Source organism: Mobula hypostoma, chromosome 6 (genome assembly GCF_963921235.1).
Source record: "Mobula hypostoma chromosome 6, sMobHyp1.1, whole genome shotgun sequence".
NCBI lineage: Eukaryota > Metazoa > Chordata > Chondrichthyes > Myliobatiformes > Myliobatidae > Mobula > Mobula hypostoma.
The window spans coordinates 130,052,907-130,075,439 of record NC_086102.1 but is presented as its reverse complement, the minus strand read 5'-3'; the positions used below and the strand labels follow the sequence as shown (position 1 = coordinate 130,075,439).

At 40.3% G+C, this 22,533-nt stretch overlaps 1 protein-coding gene across 3 annotated transcripts in view; it reads right to left on the bottom strand.

Annotated features, from left to right (window-relative positions):
* Positions 1-22,533, bottom strand: part of LOC134348399 (double-stranded RNA-specific editase 1-like) — a 336,189-nt gene that overhangs the window by 303,664 nt on the left and 9,992 nt on the right. The window lies entirely within an intron of this gene.

The window sequence follows — 22,533 nt, the reverse complement described above, 5'->3', positions numbered from 1 at the left end:
TTATATCATTACTCTCACAACCTACCAACCAAGCAGAACTGCTGGTGAAACACAAGTCATGTCACTATAAAGTCCAGTCTCCATTATTTGAAATAGACTATTTCCTACTCATGATCTTATTGTTCCTATCAAAATATTCAGCCACTCAACTTTTCATTGCATCAAGATGTTTGCACTCACAATTCTAACAGCACCACCCACTTTAAAATCTTGCGACAGCATTTAATCAAAAGCCTCTCATATATCGACTTGTACAATATTCTTCATGTTTTCATTTTGTATATGCTCCACTGTTTCCTCAAAAGAATCCCATTACATTTGTCTGGCACAATGCCTGTAAACTTAATTAATCTTGCCTTTTACACAACTATTAATTTTAATTCCACATAATGTTTGTGAGTTTATCCATTCATACCATGGTGCCCTGCTTTTATGAACCTAAACTATCCCTTTGTTGAAAATAAAAATTCATGTCTTTGGTTTAATTTTGGATTTTTTGATTGCACAAGTCTCTTCCCTTAAGTTTTTTCCCCCAAATCTTAGATTTCAAAGTATATCTAAAATCACCAGTAGCAAGAGAACTCTTTCCCATCTGAACTACATCCGTGATCATAACACATTCCTCATCTGTGCTTCTTCAGTTCTGTTCTCCCCCCCCCACTAAATGTGATCAATGAAATCAAGTATCATGATAAAAATTGGACTTACACAACTGTCCTATATGACATAAAATTTATAAACAAAAGAAATTCTGCAGATGCTGGAAATCCAGAGCAACACACACAAAATGCTGGAGGAACTCAGCAGGTCAGTCAGCATCCATGGAAATGAATAAACAGTCGATGTTTCAGGCCAGGACTTTCTTGGGACTGGAAAGGAAAGGGGAATATGCCAGAATAAAAAGGGGAGAAGGTAAAAGAGGGCCAGAATAAAATACTGCAGCTGATAACTGCAAGGCTGAATATTAAAATACAGTATATCAGTTGATAACATGCAGCTGATTAGGAGGGCAACTAGTTTGTTAATGGGGTGTGTCCCGAGATTGAGGCTCAAGGAAGGGTGAGGGCCAGTCAGTTGGTGCACCTGAAGTTTAGAGTCTCATCATCAGCTAATCAGTCAATACCGAAGGCCGTCCGGACGTGAAGCACAATGGCCGAAGCCTGGAGACTGAAGTCTTAGAGGTCTGTCCTAGAGTTGGAAGACGGAATGTATTTAGGTAGGTGGGAGGAGGAAAAGGGCTGTTGTCATTTTATTGCTCATTGTGTTCTGTGTTGTTCTGCCAAGCATTGTGGTTGTTAATGCAAACAACATATTTCACTGCATGTTTCCATGTATATGTGATAAATTAATATGTATCCAAACCTTTATTATTAAAAGTGTCCGATTACAGGTCCAAAGATATAATACGACACCTGATTAAACTGTATCTGTAGTATTATGTACAGTTTTCATTCCTTACTCAAGAAACAATATGTTTAACATTAGGGAATGCAGTGAAAATTTACTAGACTCGTTGCAGGACTGGTAGGTTTGCAAAATGACAAGTAATTAAGTAGAATAAGAATGTATTCTTTGAAGTTCAGAAGAATGAGATCTCAACAAAACGTGAACATCTCTCGAAATGGTTTGATACATTAAACGCAGGGAGGACATTTCCTATGACTGTGTTAAGGACCAAGTAAGTAAAAGTACATTTCAAAATGACGGGCAAGTAGAAAAGGCATGAGATGAGAAGAAATTTCTTCAAACAGTAGTGAACTTTTGGAATTCATTAAGGACTGTGGAGGGCCAGTCATTACGTTCATTCAAAATAGCAATGTAGATTTTAAAGCAAAAGAAGAGTCAATGAACATGAGTATAGTTCAGGAAAATGAATTCTGATCCCTATAAATATAGAACAGGCTGAAAGGATGGTATGGCTTACACCTGATTCTGTTTCTTGTGTTGACAGTTGATAACAAAGATGGTGGGAACAGAATTTCTGAAGGAAACTAAACACACTTCAGGAAAGAAGGGGCAAAAAAGCATGTTAGGCATATTTCAAGAAAGACGTGACAATGCAATGAAGCATGTTTGGTGTCCACCACTGGGAAAATAATCGCAAGAGTCCTCTTTAACATCTCCTGTCAGCAGTCACTGAACTTGTCCCAGAAGGCCGACATAGATTACTCAATGCAAATTCTGATCATCAAAAAGCACAAGGCCTTCATCAGAGAAATTCAACAAGAGTGCAGGAAGCACCCTCAATCATTGCACATGGCCTTCTTGGACCTCAAAAAAAAAAGTCTAAAGTTCAAACAAACAAAACTATCGAAATAAAGTTATAGACAGAGATTCCCAAATCACACAGATGGAATGAAAATATGTATCACATGTCATATTTTAAAAGTAATTAGATACAAATATTCTGAGTAGCTTCATGTAAAGTACTGACAAAAATTAGTTACTGGGAATAAAGGATTATCTGCACAATATTAACTTGGAGTAGCAATTGACTGGATGAAGAAGAAAATCTTACCCAACCAGCTTTCTGCGATTTCTTTTTGATAATTGATATCCCAACAAAATCCTATAAAATCCTACAATGTAGGATAGCAGGAATTACAAACTTCACTAAACAACTTCCTAAACAAAAGGCTGATTCTATCAGCAAAAGATACAGAAGCGTGATGTCCCACACCACTGAGTTCATGAACAGCTACTTTCTTACAACCAACAAGTTCATGAAACTATCTGCACAACCCTAAGCAACAGAACACTACAGACCACCTCTTGCATTATCATGTACTTGTCTTCAATTGTGTCTTATTTTCTCTCCCCCTTGCACCAAGATCTTGTTTTTTGCAGGCGTTTTCTTCACTTCCACACCACATGGCATAACTTTTGTTTTAGTTAATACTGTATTGTTTTCTCTACACATGTATCCGTTGCAAGTAACCATTGTACTGCACCTCATCATACTTACATACACAACAGTAAACTACATTTTGATTAGACTTGAATATGCATGGTACTCTTAAAGCAATGGAGATATTAAATGATATTAAATGAAAACAATTTGCTAAAGGTGAAAATTCTGCACTTGCTCAATTTTTAAATAAAACATATTACCCTACATAACAAGCAGATTGGCCAGCATTTTGACAGTAAAACATTTCATTCTCCTTCACAGATGCTGACCCACTGAGCATCTAGAGTACTTTCCTTTCCATTTGTAATAGCAATAATGTCAAAAAAGGAAAATGCAGTTAAATACTGAAAGCTAATCATATGCATTTGTAATTTACAACAGTGGTTTCAAATGATTTTGGATGCAATTATCATTGAAGGAGAAAACAGATCTACATTTAAGATTGTCAGGATGTTCTCATATAGACTCAGTAGATTGGAAAACTTTGGTCTCAATTAAGAAACAGGTAGATACGGCAGGACAAAATATTTCAGGAAGCACTGTTTAGCAATCCAAATGAGGAAACATCCACGGAATTAAATTAGTAAACAACAGGAAGGAAGTAAAATGGAAAGAATATACATGAATAATTCCAGACCACAGATCACACCGCCTCCAAATCTGGTTCCAGATGGCCTGGACACCACTGGACTGCAGATTACGTGGCTTCCAGCTCTGACCTTGGCCGCCTCCACCTTTCTCACTGCCAGTGGGCCCCATGGCTCTTCCTCCCCAACCACTCCTCTTCACCAACCCCAGATCTCCCAGCTATGCCTCATCACCTCTTCATTCTCGGAGCCTCAATTTTCCTCCCGCCCTACTTTCACTGAACATCCCAACCCTCCCCTCTCCTCTGACTCCAACAGCTCTCTTCTCCTTCCTGAGCCCCAGCTTGCCATGTTTTCACCGTTCCTCCAACCTTTCTGAGGCAGAAATGTGTTGTCCTCAGCAAGGACCTTAACCTTGCAGTAATATGGGCACCATTAAGAGGCAACTCTTAGCTTACAACTCTGATGGGAATCATTAAATATTCCTGCTTAGGATTGCTCCAGCTGAAATCCAGTCACAGCCACAGGTACTTCAGTAAGCAGCACTGTTTTAAGTTGTTTAAGAAACTATTGATTCTCAAAATCAATGAACGTTGGAAGGCAGAATCGGGTCACAAGTGCAGTTCCCCTTTAAGAAAAAGGAAGCAGGGTTGCTGCATCAGTCTACAGGTACGACTAAAACACAGAGGCCTGAGACTTCCACTCCCAACTATCCTGCTGGCAAATGTACTCTCTGGAAAATAAAACTGAAGACCTCAGAGTAAGATTGTTGTACCAGAGGGATATCGGGGATTGCTGTGTATTCTGTTTTACAGAAACACAGTCCACATCCGCAATTTCAGACACAGTACTGCAGCCCAATAGCTTCACCATTCTCTGCAATGATAGGACGGCTCAGTCTTTCAAAAGTAGAGGAGGGGGAGTATGATTTATGATTAAGTCATCATGCTACACAAATGAGTTGGTTCTGTCTCAGTCCTGCTCACCTGACCTGAAACATTTAGTAGGCAAATGTCATCCATTTTACCTGCGAGGGAGTTTTCCAATGTCATCCTGGTGGCAGTGTACGTTCCACGTCAGGCCAATGTCAAGCAAGCACCAGAGGTGCTAAGCAACATAATCAGTAGGCACGAAAATGTGCAACCTGATGCCTTCTCTATCATTGCAGATTTCAAGCAGTGCAGCTTGAAGAAGTCTCTAAACAGCTACCACCAACATATCACTTGTGGAACCAGAGCAGCCAACACAATTGACCACTGTTACATCACCATCAAGAATGTTTGCTGTGCCAACACACAACCAGACTTTGGGAAGGCTGATCACCTGGCTGTTCTACTCTCAGCTTATAGGCCAAGATTAAAAACTACAGCGACAGTGGTGAGGACCAAGAAGATATGGTCAAGTGTGCGTCTTTGATGAACATACCGGACATACCCAAACCAAAAGCCGTGAATGACCAGGAGATTAGCTGCCTGCTGAGGGCTAGGTCTGTGGCATTCAAGACCAATGATCCAAAACTATACAAAAAGTCCAGGTGCAACCTACCTACAGAAGGCTACTTTAAGAGCGAAAAAACAATTCCAATTGAGGTTTGAGGCAGAATCAGTCGCACGTCAGCTCTAGGAAGGTTTGTAGGCCATTATTTCCTACAAGCAAAATTAAACATCATGAATGGCTGCAATGCTTTACTCCCAGATGAGCTCAGTACCTTTGATGCATGCTTTGAGAAGAAGAAAAAGAACTACAGCAGTGCGAAACCTTGTCACATCTGGTGATCCTGTGATATCTGTCTTGGAGAATAACATGAGAACATGTTTCTGAGGTTGAACACTCGCAAGGCATCAGGCCCAGATGGTGCACTGGGAGGGCTCTGAAAGCCTGTACCAATCACCTGGCAGGAGTGTTCATGGAGATCTTCATCTCACTGCTACAGTCAAATGTTCCCACCTACTTCAAAAGGGCGACAATCATACCAGTGTCCAAGAAGAGCAGAGTGAACCGTCTCAATGACTCTCACCTATTGTGATGAAGTGTTTTGAGAGGTTGGTTATGGTCAGAATCAACTACTGCCTAAACAAGGACCTAGACCTGCTGCAATTTGCCTACCGCCACAATAGGTCGACAACAAGTGCAATCTCACTGGCTCTCCCCTCGACACTGGATCATGTAGACAATAGTAATACTTACATCAGGCTGATTTTATTGATTACAATATAGTGTTCGACACAATCATACCCTCAGTTCTAATCAACAAGCTCCAAAAGCTGGACCTCCGTAAGTACCTCCCCTTGCATCTGGATCCCTAATTTCCTCACTGGGACACCACAGTATGTGAAGATCAGAAATATCATCTCCTTGCTGACAATCAACACTGGCACACTGGAAGGATGCCTGCTTAGCCTACTGCTCTACTCTCCCTACTCCCACATTTCTGTGGCTCGGCACAGCCAAAAAGCCATCTATAAATTTGCAAATGACACAACTATTGTTGGCAGAATTTCAGATGTTGATGAGTAGGTATACAGGAGTAACTGGTTGAGTGGTGTCGCAACAACAACCTTACACTCAACATCAATAAGACCAAGGAATTAATTGTGGATTTCACAAAGGGGAAATCAAAGGAACACACAGTAAGCTTCATCTAGGGATCAGAAGTGGAAAGGGTAATTAGTTTCAAGCTCCTGAGAGTCAACATCTCTGAGGATCTATTCTGGGCCCAACATATTGATGCATTATAGAGAAGGTATGACAGCACCTATATTTCATTGGGAGTTTAAGGAGAGTTGGCATGTCACCAAAGACACTCACAAATTTCTACAGATGTATTGTGGAAAACATTCGAACTGGTTGCATCACCGCCTGGCATGGAGGAGATACTGCAAAGGATCGGGAAAAAACTGCAAAAAGTTGCAGACTCAGCCAGTTCCATCAAACTTGCCCTCCCTAGCATCCAGCACAACTTCAAAGGTGAAGGTTCAAGAAGGGAGCATCCATCACATCTGGGCGATGCATCCTTCTTATTACTACCATCAGGGAACAGGTACAGGAGCCTGAAGACACACACTCAATATTTTAGGAATAGCTTCTTCCTCTCTACCATCAGATTTCTGAATGGACAGTGAACCCATGAACACATCTCACTATTTTTCCCTCTCTTTTTGCACTACTTACAATAATTTAATTTTTTTTAATATATACTTACTGTAATTTATAGTTTTTTATTCTAATGTATTGCAATGTACTGTTGTCACAAAAACAACAAATTTCATGACATATGCCAATGATACTAAACCTTATTCTGATACTTTTGTCCCCTGCACCTCAATGAGTTCTGCGCCTGCCCTGACAGCAAGCTTTTCTTCCATTGTCTCCATCTCAGAGCCTACTTCTTTGGCGAGTACTTCACACCCCGCACCGATGACTGCTTCTCCCACCTTCAACGCTCCTCTTTTTGTTGGACACCCCACTCTGGTCTTCTGCCTGCTCTGGATCTTTTCATCTCTAACTGCCAACAAGATATCTGTCATCTTGACTTAAGCACTACTCTCATTTATTTGAATCTTTCCCCCCATGAATGCATTGCCCTCCACATCAACCAAAATCTCATCAAACCTGCAGACAAGAGGCGAGGCAGCAACTCTCTGACACCTCCTCCTAATTACACCTTGAAGAGGGCCCCACTCAGGAGTATCAGTTAATATCTCATCAACTATGGAGATCTTCCATCCACTGCAACCAGCTTCAAAGCTCCGTTACCCCACAATGCTTGTTTCAGTATGGCCATGTACCTCAACTCCATTTTATCCCTTTTAGTCAGTTCCTTCTCACATACATCCGCAATACTTCACACCCCTCAATCTCTTCAACAATTTTCAGTTCTCTGGTTCTGACTGCCTCATTTTCACTATGGATGTCCAGTCTGTACACATCAATCAGCCTTAAATGTTCTTTGACTTTTTCCTCAGCAACAGACCCAACCAGTTTCTTCCACCATCTTCCACTGTCTGGTGGAACTGATCATCACTCAACAATTTCTCCTTAGGTTCCTCCCACTTTTCCCTAAACGCAAGATGCAGCCATGGGCACATACGTGGGTCCCAGCCGTGACTGCCTTTCCATTAGCTCTGTGGAACAGTCCTTATTCCAAGCCTTGACTGGTAACGCTGCCCAATTCTTTCTTTGATACATTGACAAATGCATTGATGCTGCTTCACGCACCCATCCTGAGATTGTCAATTCATCAGCTTTGCCTTCAACTTTCAACCTGCCCTTAAATTCACTGTCTACTTCTGACACCTCTCTACTCTTTCTCAATCTCCTATCTCTGTCTCTGGAGAGATGTCTCAGCTCCTCCATCTTTGCCACATCTGTTCTCAGGATGAGGCTTTTCTTTCTAGAACAGGGATGTCATCCTTCTTCAAAGAACAGGGTTTCCCTTCCTCTACCACTGATGCTGCCCTCACCCTTATCTCCTCCATTTCCCAGATATCCACCCTAACCCTATTTTCCCACTGCTTTAAGATAGAGTTTCTCTTGTCCTTACCTACCACCCCATAAGACTCTGCACCCAGCACATAATTTCCCACATCCTCAATGGGATCCTACCAGACACATCTTTACCTGCTCTCTCCAAACCCCCATGTTCTGCTTTTCATAGGGATTCCTTCATCTATTCGTCCCTCCCTACTAATCTCTCTCCCGGCACTTATCACTGCAAGTGGAGCAAGTGCTACACCTGCCCATTCACCTCCCTCACCACCATTCAGGGCCCCAAACAGTCCATACAGGTAAAGCAGCACTTTACTTGCAAGTCAGTCAGGTCATCTACTGTATATGGTGTTCCTGGTGCAGCCCCCTCTACATCAGTGAGACCCAACATAAATCAGTGGATTGCTTTGCAAAGCACCTTCACTCCATCTGCAACAGAGAGGATTTCCCAGCGGCCAACAATTTTGATTCCACTCCCTAGTCCAATTCTGACACGTCAGCCAATAGCCTCCTCTACTGCCACAATGAGGCCACTCTCAGGCTGGAGCAGCAACACCTCACATTCTGTTTGAGTTGCCTCCAACTTGGCAACATGAACATCAATTACTCTAACTTCCAGTAATTTCTTCCCCCTCTCCCCTCTATCCTTTTTCATTCCATGTTGTAGTTCCCCTCTTACACCTATTCCCTTCTTTCCTCACTTGCTTATCATTTCCCTTGATGCCCCTTCCTCCTTCCCTTTCTCCAAGAGTCCACTCTCTATCAGATTCCTCCCTCTTCAGCCCTTTATTTCTTCCATCTATCTGATTCTATCACCTCCCAGCTTCCCACCTCATTTTGCCCCCCCACCCACCTAACTTTCCCCTCACTTGGCTTCACCTATCACCTTCCTCCTTGTACTCCTTCCCCTCCCCCCACCTCCTTATTCTGGCTTCTTCCCCCATCCTCTCCAGTCCTGATACAAGGCCTTGGCCTGAAACCTTGAATCTTTATTCCCCTCCATAGATGCTACCTGACCTGCTGAGTTCCTCCAGTATTCAGTGTGCATGAATATACTTCAATTTTCTGGCCTTGCAATGTAGAAAAAAGTGATCCCTATTACAGCAACACATCTTAAAATGCAGAAAAGTTCAAACCAAAATACACCCTATCCTCATTATATGCGAGGGATATGTTCCTCGAAGTTGACGCATAATGTGAAATCGCATAATGTGAATAATTATTTAAATGGAGAAAATAGGGATGCGTTCCAGAGGGCTTCCTAAATATGTTTTATCTGTAATTTATTGACATCTCCATACCAATACAACACAAAAGCAGTACTACAAGACAACATTTGTGTTATATTTAATCAATTTAAGGTAATATTCAATGTAATAAATCACAGAAAGTTAACATCCTCTGGTGTACAGTACTCACCAACAGTAGCAGGTGTGTTTGCTCCGGGAGATGTTGTTGTGGTGTCGGGCAGCTTTACACAGATAAGGTGGATGGCTGTGGTCATCAGGATCATATCAAGCACAGCAAGGGGTGAAGGAAGACTCACAGAACTCTTAGAACTGCCCGCAGCAGATGATTTGAATAAAGTGGTGAGGGTTGCTTGCTTGGCAGCATTTTGTTTTTCAGCATAAATTTGCTTGTAGGGAAGAAGAGTTGACGGCAGGGAACGACTGAAATGCTGACTCCGTTCTAAACTTGGGTGCATGTCCATCGCCATTTGTGCCAAGTGTTCCGACTTCCACCATTCCCTCACCATTGATAAACTCCCGGGATTTTCAAAATCGTCTGTTGCTTGCAGCATCTGAGAGATAGTTCGCCGTAAAAAAATACGTACGCCTTGAATGTGGATCACACTGGTTGAGTGGTTGAATCAGCGATGTTGTGTTAGGCGGCAGGAAACGCATTGTTAGGATGAATGCTGCCCAAGTGCTTAGGATGGGCTGGCGCATTGTCAAGCAACAAAAGAACTTTAAAGGCAAGATTCTGTTCCCGGCAGTAGCGTCCCAGAGCTGTGTTACCTTCAGCTGATGCTGCGCTGTTTATAATTTCCAACTTTATTTTTCCAAGTGTTAAAGCGGTTCTCTGCCACTCGGCTAACAGCCCAAAACATGACATCGGATGCTTAGGAGGCATAGTTAAATATTTCAAGCACAAAATCACTGCACCGTAGGTAAAACCAACAAAAATTTAAGATTGCGCATCCACACCTTGCCAAAACCAATGCAAGAGTGGCAGGGGTGAGATTGTGAGGCGCGCGCACCTGACTTGTATTGGCGGGAAAGCGATGCTTCTCATCCCAACAGTGAGACTGTGAGATGTGCGCACGTGACTTGTATTGGTGGGAAGGCAGTGCTCCTCGCATAACTGTGAGTTTTGGACGCATATAATGAGACGTTGGTAGAAATAGGTTCCTCGCATAACTGTGAATCCGCATAGTCTGAAGATGCATGTAACGAGGATAGGGTGTATACCATTCTCACACAAAATCTTCTCTCACTACCTATCATCACAACTGTTGCAAGTTGTTGGTAGTCTTTATCATCTCATTTCTAACCTAATTGAGAAATTTCTAAGTTTCAGCCATTCCCTTTTTACTGCGTCGCCTTGCAGTTTCTAACCATTAAAACATAGGTGATAGAAATAATGCACACAGAAAGTACTTAACTTTTGGCATTTCTAATTTGCGTTCGTTACAGCCAAAATCACAATGTAGAATTAAAAACTGTCCAGCAGGATGGGAAAAAAATAATGGCTCAGGACCATAGATTTCATGTAGAGCCAATTTTTAAAAAAATAGTTAAATGTTTAAAATAGTACAGGGCAGAAAGACATGATTCAAATCAGTCAGTTCACATTTACGAAAATCAGAGGAATAATCAAATGCATGCAGAGGTGCACACATTTGTTGCCCTTGCTTTATCAATTCAAACAAGATTTACATTACATTCCCCTTAGAAAGCTCTTGTACAAGTGCAATTTAGTCAGTGCCAGGTTTTAAGTCAGCCTTAGAAAAGCTTGGTTTAAACTGTGTGTATTTAGAAAGGAAACTAGGTCAAAGTGAAATTACACCAAGTACTCTTGAAAGAAAACAACTTATACACTGATTCAGTTTGGTACTGAGGAGACAAATGATTTATTTCAAAACAGCATGCACTGTTAACTCACATTTTTTAGTGAAAAATAGAACCACTTGTTTCAAAAGTCAGATGATCAACAATGCAGAAAATCTACCTCTCAGTAAGAGAATTGATCTGTAGTTCAATGCATTCCAGCCTTGCTACACTGCATTTGGGCCAAGTTTTAATACCTGGATCTTTTGTTTACCCAGTCATCTGAGAGGAGTAGAGGACCTGTGATAGTGAGCCCAAAATGCTAAGTGCAAAAATCTAACTGCTTCAGCTTCATGTACAGGAAACAATGAAGTTAAAAAGGAGCATTAAAGGTTAAAATATGGAAAGAGAACACATTTATAGATCACATTTGCAGTAATTCTGGAACATAATATGGGTGGAAAAACTGGTATCAGTTGAAAAAACACTGTGCACATCCATGCAAAGAGTGGCCTACAGGAAACAGGATGTGTTACAGCAGTAAGATTGGGATGGGCAAGAAAAGTGTCTTTGTAAGATAAAATATGAAGAAGTAGAAAACTAAATCAGATGTCATACTTTATACAGAACCCAAAATGTTCAGCAATAAGTAGGTACCGCCCAGAGAAAAGCTGTGCTAGCAACAGTAATGACATCTACTCGCAACACAACTCTCAGCTGCATCAACGTAACATATCAGATCTCATTTTCAAAGTGAAACACCTATAAAATAATAGCTATAGTGTATATTGTTTGAGGAAGTGTACAATAACAAAATTGCACTAATTCAGTATGCAATTCGCAGAGCAACTCTTCCATCAGGTAAATCTATTTAGAATTAAATTCAATTCAATCTCAACACATCTCATTTCATTTACTTCATAATGGAGATGTGCTAGCACTCCATTATCTCAAAAATGAAGATAATACAGAAATCTGTCAATTTGAAGTAAATTGTATAAAACTTGCTGTTCATTCATTTAGGATGGAGTAACATCACAGAACCAAATGGGGGGGGGGGAGGAAGCAGAGGAGAGTGAGTGGGGCAGAGGAGAGTGGGATTCAAAACTGCCTTGGCTACAAGAGATAGTTCAGCTTCAAGTTTAATTATCACTCAACCATACATGAATATGGCCAAACTAAACAGTGTTTCCAGGCCAACATGCAAAGAGTCCACTACCAAGAAGGCCCACCAGCGCCTTTACTTCCTGAGAAAGCTAAAGAAATTTGGCCTGTCCCCTAAAACCCTCACTAATTTTTATAGATGCACCATAGAAAGCATTCTTCTGGGGTGTAACACAAGCTGGTATGGAAGTTGCCCTATCCAAGACCGGAAGAAGCTGCAGAAGATCGTGAACACGGCACAGCACATCACACAAACCAATCTTTTGTCCTTGGACTCACTTTACACCGCATGCTGTCGAAGCAGTGCTGCCAGGATAATCAAGGACATGACCCAGCCAGCCAACACACTTTTCATCCCTCTCCCCTCCGGGAGAAGGCTCAGGAGCTTGAAGACTCGTACAGCCAGATTTGGGAACAGCTTCCTGTGATAAGACTGCTGAACGGATCCTGACCTGGATCTGGACCGTACCCTCCAAATATCCGGACCTGCCTCTCGGTTTTTTTGCACTACCTTACTTTCCCTTTTCTATTTTTTATTTATGATTTATAATTTAAATTTTTAATATTTACTATCGATTTGTACTCCAGGGAGCGCGAAGCGCAGAATCAAATATCGCTGTGATGATTGTACACTCTAGTATCAGTTGTTTGGTAAAGTAAACACATTACCAACAATCTACAGCAAACAGCACAAATGGTTGTGATTTCCGTAAAACATTGTCACAATGGTGAAAAAATAACATAGCCCTGAGTGGCATGACTGTAGATTGTCCTGGTCCAGCTTGTTCTTCCACTAAGGGGCCAACACCAACATCATCCTGTGTTGCAGCTAGCCCCCAAACCAGTATGCTTCCAGCATGCCCAGCATAGGCCCCTGCTCTCTCCTGTGGGTGGCTGCAACAGACCACTGCACCCAAGGCAACTCATGGCCGAGGCTTAGACCATGCCACAGCCAAGCTCATCCACCGGTCTTGCAGTATTGTATGTTATCAATGTCCAGTAGGATCTTGCGATCCCAATAAAAAAATCCGCTCACCCGCTCCATCTGCTGGATCTCGTAGTGTTCCAGCACAACTATGTGCAATGTCCAGGCCACAACACAATAACAATAAGTAAAAAGTCCAGCTCCATCGCTGTCGAGCAACTTGCTGATGAGATAGTCCTTCAGTATTTGATGTTCTTAGTATCCACCACTTGCGATCTCAAAAAAGACTTACAAGACAAACAAATGCATCTTTGATTGGACTGCAAATGGCCACTGCACCATCCTATTGATAGAGGGAACAGGGGTAGTTGGAAAGGTGTTGTCCTGACTGGAGCTGTATAATTAGTGGTGTTCCCCAAAGATCAGTTTTGGGACCTCTAGGGTTGGTGATACTTAAGTGATCTGAACAAAAACGTAGGTGGACTGATAGTAAGTTTGCAGATGATGACACATAAACTGGCAAGAGTTGTGAATAAAGAGGAAAGTTGTCAAAATATTCAATAGAATACAAAGAGTTGCAAAAATGAGCAGAGTTATAGCCGATGAAGCATTGCACTTTGTCAGATTTAAGAGGAACATTAATATAAAGAGGGACCTTGGGCTTCAAGTCCTCAGATCCTTTGAATTAGGAGCATAAGGAGATGGAACAGTACAAAAGCATATGGCATACTTCCTTCATCGGTTGGAGTATGGAGTATAAAAGTTGGAAGTCATATAGCAGCTACACTAAACTTTGATTAGGACCCATCTGGAGTACTGTGTGCAGTTTGGGTTGTCACATTTTATGAAGGGTGTGGAGGCTTTGGAGAGGGCACAGAAGATGTTCACCAAGATGTTGCATGGATAAGAGATTATGAGCTATAAGGAGAGGCTAGATAAACTTGAATTGTTTTCTTTGGAGTAGAGGCTGATCAAAGTATACAAAATTATGAGAGGCATATATAGGGTAGAAATGTCAAATTCTAGAGGCCTTACATTTAAACTTAACAGGGAAAATTAAAGATTTACATGGCAAATTTTTGTTTTCTAAATATAGAGTGGAAAGTACCTGGAACGTTTTACCAAGAGATGTGATGGAAACAAGTATGATAGTACCAGTTAGGAGCACTTAGATAGTCACATCAACAGGTGTGGAACTGAGGAATACAGAACATGTGTAAGCAAATGGGATTAGTTAGAACTGGAACTGTCGGCACTAACACTGTAGGCAAAAAGCTCTGTCTTTTGCTGTGCTGTTCGATATTCTATGGAATATTATGTTCAGTTTTGGACACTGCACCTCAGCGAAGATATATTAGCCTTATGGGAGGCACAACGATGCAGATTCAAAAAGATGATACCAGTGCTTGCTCAGAATGTTTAACTATGTCGACAGACATCATAAACAAACCTACTATTCCCTAGAGCAAAAGATAGTGATCTGACTGAATATTAAAAATTGATAGGAGAGCCACAGAAAATCTACTTTCACTGACGGGAAAAACAAATCAATAACACAGACATAATGTTCCATGTAAGACCTATGCTGTTGAAGGGAAGGGAGCACTGTCAGGAAGCTCTTTATGTAAAGAGCAGGAAAAATCCAGAACACTTTTCTCCAAAGACCTTTAGGTGTGCAGAGCTTTCAAGATGCAGATTTAAAAAAAACAGCATTAGTGAATATACAGCCATGTCAGGAAAATAAAATTCTACAGATAAGCCAAAATCTAACTGAATTTAAACAGCTTTGAAATACCACACTCATTTCAGTGAGTTAACTTTGTAAACAGAATGACTGCAAAATATAACATACCAGTTTTTGAAGTGGCAGAAAACAGATTATAAGAACATGGTGTTTCTCTGCTCCCTGTGCAAGCAGTTCCATGATTATTGTATCACTCACCAACAATACAGTTGTGTGGCACATGCTTCTGTAAGTTTCAGAACATTCCAATTGAGTTTTAAGTTTTCATCTTTTTATATGGTCTATATTTACCATATTTTCATTTGAAATCAAGTTGCAGATTGAATTTGCTGTTAACTCTTTATTCAATGGTAAATTAGAGGCTGCAATTTTCAAAAATCATGATAATTATGAATTACTTAGTTGATACCTGGACCAAACTGTACGTCATGTCTAACAAGCACTTTAACTCACAGTTTTGTTATCCTTAAGCCAAAAACACAACAGTAAGATGAAGACAGCCATATAAAAAAGCTCAAACAACAGGAATTCTGCAGATGCTGGAAATTCAAGCAACACACATAAAAGTTGCTGGTGAACGTAAAGAAAGCAGGATCTCCCAGTGGCCACACATTTTAATTCCACATTCCATTCCCATTCTGACATGTCTATCCACGGCCTCCTCTACCGTAAAGATGAAGCCACACTCAGGTTGGAGGAAAAACACCTTATATTCCATCTGGGTAGCCTCCAACCTGATGGCATGAACATCAACTTCTCTAACTTCCGATAATGCCCCACCTCCCCCCTCGTACCCCATCTGTTACTTATTTTTATACACACATTCTTTCTCTCACTCTCCTTTTTCTCCCTCTGACCCTCTGACTATACCCCTTGCCCATCCTCTGGGTCCCCCCCCCCCGTCTTTCTTCCCGGACCTCTCGTCCCATGATCCCCTCGTATCCCTTTTGCCTATCACCTGTCCAGCTCTTGGCTCTATCCCTCCCTCTCCTGTCTTCTCCTATCATTTTGGATCTCCCCCTCCCCCTCCCCCTCCAACTTTCAAATCCCTTACTCACTCTTCCTTCAGTCAGTCCTGACGAAGGGTCTCGGCCTGAAACGTCGACTGCACCTCTTCCTAGAGATGCTGCCTGGCCTGCTGCGTTCACCAGCAACTTTTATGTGTGTTGCTTATATAAAAAAGCTCGCAAGGCTATGAAATTCTGTACAACTCACTGGTACAGTATACGAATAGTTTTCAAGTGATAAACTTATTCCTCAAGCCTGAAGAAAATAATAAATGACTCATCACCAAAACAGTTAACAAGACATCAAACACAGTACTACAGCGAACTCAAATAGCTAAGCAAACTGAAGTCTACTCAGCTGAACACGAGGAAATCTGTAGATGCTGGAATTTCAAGCAACACACATGCTGCCTGGCCTGCTGCGTTCACCAGCAACTTTTAGGTGTCTATTTAGCTGATTCTGGAACTGAACTGGAGGCCGTGACATGGATCACTTCCCCAATTTTCGTCCAACTACAAGGAAAACAATTGTTTGTTTACACAGTATTTTGATGGGGAAAATATTAAATATGTTTGATAATTAATCTATTTCATTCTATTCTTTAAGAGATACTTACACCTAAAACTGGAGATGCCACCCAGAAAATGAGCTGATAAGTTACCCTCAAAAGTTTCAGCCATCCTTCAACCCTTCTCAGAAACAAAGCCCTGCTGGGCTCAAAATGGGCACAAACTCTTTTTGTTTCCAATTCAGTGCATTGAACAGTACATTTCATTTCTTTCATGGGTTCTTCAAGATTAAATTCAATCATGTAGGACTTCAGAAGTTAAAGAAGAGGCAAGTTCAAACCAGATATCTCCAAAGTGTGTTGCTTGGATCCCTCAAGTTTAGATTATTTCTCACAAATATAACTCACTTATCAAATGTTCAATGCTGTGGTCTCAGGCAGGCTTAATTTCTCAAATATTCAATTTCTGCTGCCCCTCTGCCAACTTACCCATTTCTTCACATGAGTTAGTTTCAAGCTATGAGTTACTTTCATGGTGATGGTGACCACTTCAGGATTTCTACATTAAATTATGCATGCATGGAAATGTCATGGTTGTCCTCAGTTTCACAATGTTCCAACAGTAAATACTCTCAGCTTCAGGACCACTATTACTGCAAAATTTTGGCTAGCTTCAACAGATTACATGCTGCAAATAGTTAAGACTACCCTACTATTTCTCTTTTTCTGCAACCTGTGTCAAACATGTCATTGGCTGCCATTCTTGGGACTAGCTAGCAATGCTGTTCAGGGGATGATTATCTAAACTGCAATTTTAATCCTGCCTTTTCAATTATGCAACATAAACCAGAGCTGGTGAGTTACAAAGGTACTTCCACAGGTTACCCCAAATAACCATAACACAAGTTCATAGCTACAGCTCCATGTATCCCATGTAATTTAAGGTTTGCACAAAGGCCACTTTCACTGCCTCATCCTTCAGCTCCTGCTCCAACCCCAAATCGCTTTGTGTTGGTTAGCCAAAAAGATACTCAAGTTTCTCCAGACAGTCACCAACTTACAATCTTTATGTTGACCATATTTGAAATCTTAAGTCCTCTCTACGTCATTAATTTGTTTCTGGCCTCTGGTTAAGCACTTCCAAGCATTACTGACATTTGTCTGGTATCAATTCCAATTTTCCCACCGTAATATTTCCTTTTACCAGGAACAATGTAGGTCTTCATTTGTGGAAGTATTTCGATCAGATCATGCACTTAAATTGAAAAGACCATTCCACCATACAGCTACTCATAATATATCCCATCCCTCTCATTCTCACCTAAAAAGTGTGCTATTGCAAATAGTAGCAAAAAAGTGCTAATTTTAAATATTTACTGTTATTAAACAATGAATTCTACCAATCTACTCAAAAGTGTAAGTTCCAGTAGCCAAAAGACCATTTCATACATTAGAATATAGATATTTTCCAGTTGGAGGAAAAATTGCTGCTGCTTCTCCACAAGAACACCCCAATTTGGTTTAAAGCATTAATTAAAAAATAATTTTGAAAATATTCTCATGGTTGAAACAAATTCCAAAGGTTTGCATCAAGGAAAATGTCAAAAATAATCGCGACTAATATAAATGCAATCTGAAGATGCAGATAACTAAAATTAATAACTGTTACATGGGCAGTAAGAAAGATGGAGTGGATGTTAACGAAGCTCATCTTTGACTAATGAACGGAAGAAGTATGCTTTTGGGAATATCAGTGATGCAGTGCCTACTCAAATGGTGCAAAATCCCAACCTCAATACTGTTTCCCATTGAACTTAGCCATTTGTCAAGCACCTCATATCAGCCAGATGGAACAATATATTTTATTGCTTAACCTTATTAACAATTTGGACATTAAGAATCAATCACATCATACAAAACTAGAATCACCTGTGGACCAGGTTTGAAAAGTTCCCTTCCCTTCGTTTTTCTGGTAGCAATCCAGGTTCAAAAAAATTAATTTCAAGCTTTCCAGGTAAAATCTGAGCTGGATTCAGCTATACCAGAATTTTATCAGCCAGTTACCCTAACGACAGCAAAAAGGAAACACAATGTATAGACTTCTGATATACTCTTCAGCTCAGGAGCAGCACAAAAAATTAAAATCTGAAACAATTTGCACAACTTAGCCTTTTGTAATTGACTTTAATGTTTTTATTCCTTTTTCAGTTCACTGTAGGAGAAAGGATAGAATTCAAAATCAAAGTTGAATTGACTGTCATATACCCAAGTACACATATACGCAGGGACAATGAAAATTTTTACTTACTTACAGAACTAGTGAACCAAATATCCATTAGATTTTATGTTTGATGTCACTTCCTTATTAATTTCAAGGATTTTAATGGCAATAAACCCAAATACTAACAGTGATCCAGGTTGTTCTATTCCCTCTGATTATCTTAGTTTTAAGCAACATGGTTTGATTGGACTCTGGCTGAGAAACTCTGAACATATCAATAGTGAGGATTCTGATTTGTATATGAATAACATTTTGTTAAAGAATACATGGAATGTAGGCTCCGGCAAACAAGATTGAAAGAGGCTGCAAAAGGTTAGAGACTCAGTCTGCTCCATCATGGGCATAACCCTCCCTACCAACACGTACATCTTCAAACGGTGGTGCCTCAAAATGATGGCATCCATCATTAAGGCCCTTCACCACCAAGACATGCCCTCTTCTTATTACTACCATTGGGTAGGTACAGGAACTTGAAGACAGATACTTAACATTTTAGGTACAACATTCTCGATGACCCCACAAACACTACATCGCCATTCCTATTCCTAATGCACTAATTTTAAGTTATTTACAGTAATTTTTAATGCCTTTCATTGCACCGCAACATAAAACAATACATTTCATGTCCAGTTGAAGGATCTCAACCTGAAACATTGACTGCTTGTTCACCTCCACAAACGCTGTCTGATCTGCTGAGTTCTTCTAAGATTGCGTGCATGTTACTCTAGATTTCCAGCATCTGCAGAATCACTTGCATTTCTATTTCATGACAAATATCAGTGATAATAAGCCTTATTCTGAGTTGATCTGCTGACCAGTGGACACATGTCAGTCATGGCTCAATATCAGCACTTGCACCTTTGAGATAAAAGGTTGTGTTCATGCCCATGAGCAGGTAATCTAGGATGACATGACAGTGCTGGGAATGAGGTAATCATACTTGGAACTATGTAATTAAATTTACTTAAAAAAGATTCTAAGGCAATACCGAAACAGCAGGAGATATCCTAGTGAATATTTATCCCTCAATCATACCAAACCTAATAAAGAAAACCAGTCATTTAGCTTAATGCTGTTTATGGAATCTTGGTGTTACAAATTGACTAACAACATGATGCTTTGGCATCACATGCTATTCAAAGTGAACACACAAATTGAGAAGAATGAGGCAAAGAAGAAATCATAGCAAATGAGAAATTTAAGGAGATAAACTAAGCAAATAATGCATACATTTTTAAGTTTTTGATATTGTTTCAACTCCCGCATACAAAGAATCAATATGTAAATTACATCAAAAATATTTATTAATCTTCTAAATGGTTCAGTCTTTAAAACAAATGAGGTTTTCATTTAGAGTTCGACAGTTCTTAATTGTATGAAAATGGTCCAATATTTTCTTTACCTTGATAAACCTTAACCAAGCAAAAGAATTCTTAAAATAGAATAAATTTCATAAATGCAGAATTTGTAAAAAGTGTTAATTCTACAACATGCAATTATATACAACACATATCACATCAATGACCGCCCAATGAAGAGTCCACAAGGCCATGTTCGGGAAAACATGTGGAATAATAAACATATGGAATCAAGACAACCCCCTATAGCAGAATGAGGAACTGGGTTCCTGAACTTACTTCAAAAATAAAAAATGGTATCGTAGATAACTCATTAGATATGCAAAACTGAAGCTCTCCTCATGCCGGCCCAGTTATCCCTCCTACCTAATAATCGCAGGATGGCCCTTAGCATCAGCTGGAAGTTTACCAGAGAGGAGTTCAGAAAAACACACAGAAAGGAGTAGAGCTGAGGACACAATGGAGTTTGTCAGGTAGACCTTGGAAGATAATAAGATCAGTGACCAAGGCTGACAGTGCAAAGTGATGAGGTCATGAAGGCAGCTGAAGCAGACACCTCTGCAGATAGAAATTTGATGATGGAGAGGATATGGTATTTGCAAGTTCAGCTCCAGGTTGAAACAGGACACCAAAATGCATGCCATCAGACTCAGCATGAACAAACAACTGCAAAAGGAAATGATCACAGAAGCTAAAACAAAAACAAACTTTTTACTTTCTCACAATATTATTTCTCTCAATATTATATATTACTTACTTATCTATTATCATTTTGCTTTCTTTTTGTATTTGTACAATTTGTTGTCTTTTGCATAGTGGTTGTTTGTAACTTCGCATTGATTCTATTGTGTTTCTTTGTACTTACCATGAATGCCCACAAGAAAATGAATCTCAGGGTCGCATATGGTGACACCAGATGTGTAGTCCATCTGATCCAGGTTAGTTATCTACTTTCAGACATTTCAGCTTCCCAAACACCTACCTTTTAGTAATAATGACTACACTCCTTGACAGTCTCAAATTTCTGGTATACTGATGGTGTTTTCCAAAGTGAAGACTGATGTAAAATAGAGCTCATCCACAAAATTACCCCTCCACATCATTTTCCAGGGGTCCAATATCCACTCTCATCTCTGTAACTCTTTATGTATCTAAAAACTTTGTCACTATCCTCTTTTATATTAGGAGTTGGTTTACCTGCATATTTTATCTTTTAACTCCTTATTGCTTTCTTCACTGCCTTCTGTTGGTTTTTAAAAGTTTCCCAATCCTCTCGTGGCCCACTACTTTTTGCAAGGTTGAATGGTCTCTCTTCTGCTTTTATGCTGTCTTTGACTTCCCTTGTCAGCCACAATTGTGTCATCCTCCCTTTAGAATACAACTACTTTGGGATGAATCTGTCCTGTGTCTTCTGAATTTCTCCCAAAAACTTGAGCTATTGCTGTTCTGCCCTCATGCCTGCTAGGGTCCTCTTCCAATCAACTCTGGCCTGCTGCTTCCTTATGCCTCTGTAGTTCCCTTTGCACCACAGCAATACTGATACATCAGATTTAAGCATCTCCGTCTCAAACTGCAGAGTGAATTCTATCATATTCATTGGCTCTTCCAAGCCAGTTGAATAGCACAGGTCTTCAGTACTTCGACAGGTACACCAACGGGCCTGATGCTTTCTGTGGGTTCACTCTCCTGAAGGATGCTCTCTCGTCAGCCTCAGAGAGTGAAATCACAGGGTATTTGGTGGCTGCGGGAGTTTGTCAAGGTGCCTCCATGTTTTGACAGTCAAAACGAGCATAAAAGGCATTGAGTTCATCTGGGAGCGAAACCTTACTGTCACAGCTGCTGCTTGGTTTCATTTTGTAGGAGGTGATAATATTCAAGCCCTGTCACAGCTGTTGAGCATCCTTCTGTGATTCAACTTGGATCTGCAATTGCCACTTTACATGTGAAATGGCTCTCTGGAGGTAGTTCCTGGACCTCGTTTTTACTTTGGTCGCCAGACCTGAACACCTCTGATCTGGCCCTTGGTAATTAACTCTCCTGGTAATTAAATCCCTAAAATAATGGCTTGACCGTTTATAACAAAAGCACATGAAAATCTAAGTGATCTATTGCAGAAAGTGACTCATACACTGCTCCAACAAAACCCAGCATATGCTCTAGCAATAGCACCTCAATCTTCACTTTAGTATGTTGCAGCTCTTCAGATTAAATACTGGATTTGCTTTTAGGTAACCCACCAATGTGTCAGATATAAGGTTATCTACTTTTAACAGTTAAATAGATTTTATTTTTCCACAGAAATTACCTGATTTGATTATTCAGATCTTCCCTTTTTCAGATTACTAGCAACTGCTTTATTCTGCATTTGACAAATCTAATTAGCCGAAGTTTCATGGAAATATTTTAAAAAGTTTAAAAGAAAGAGAAACTACTGTTTAACTGAGAAACAAATTATGTATTTAAATGAAATACAGAACAAATTAGAACACTACCAATACTACCACAGTAC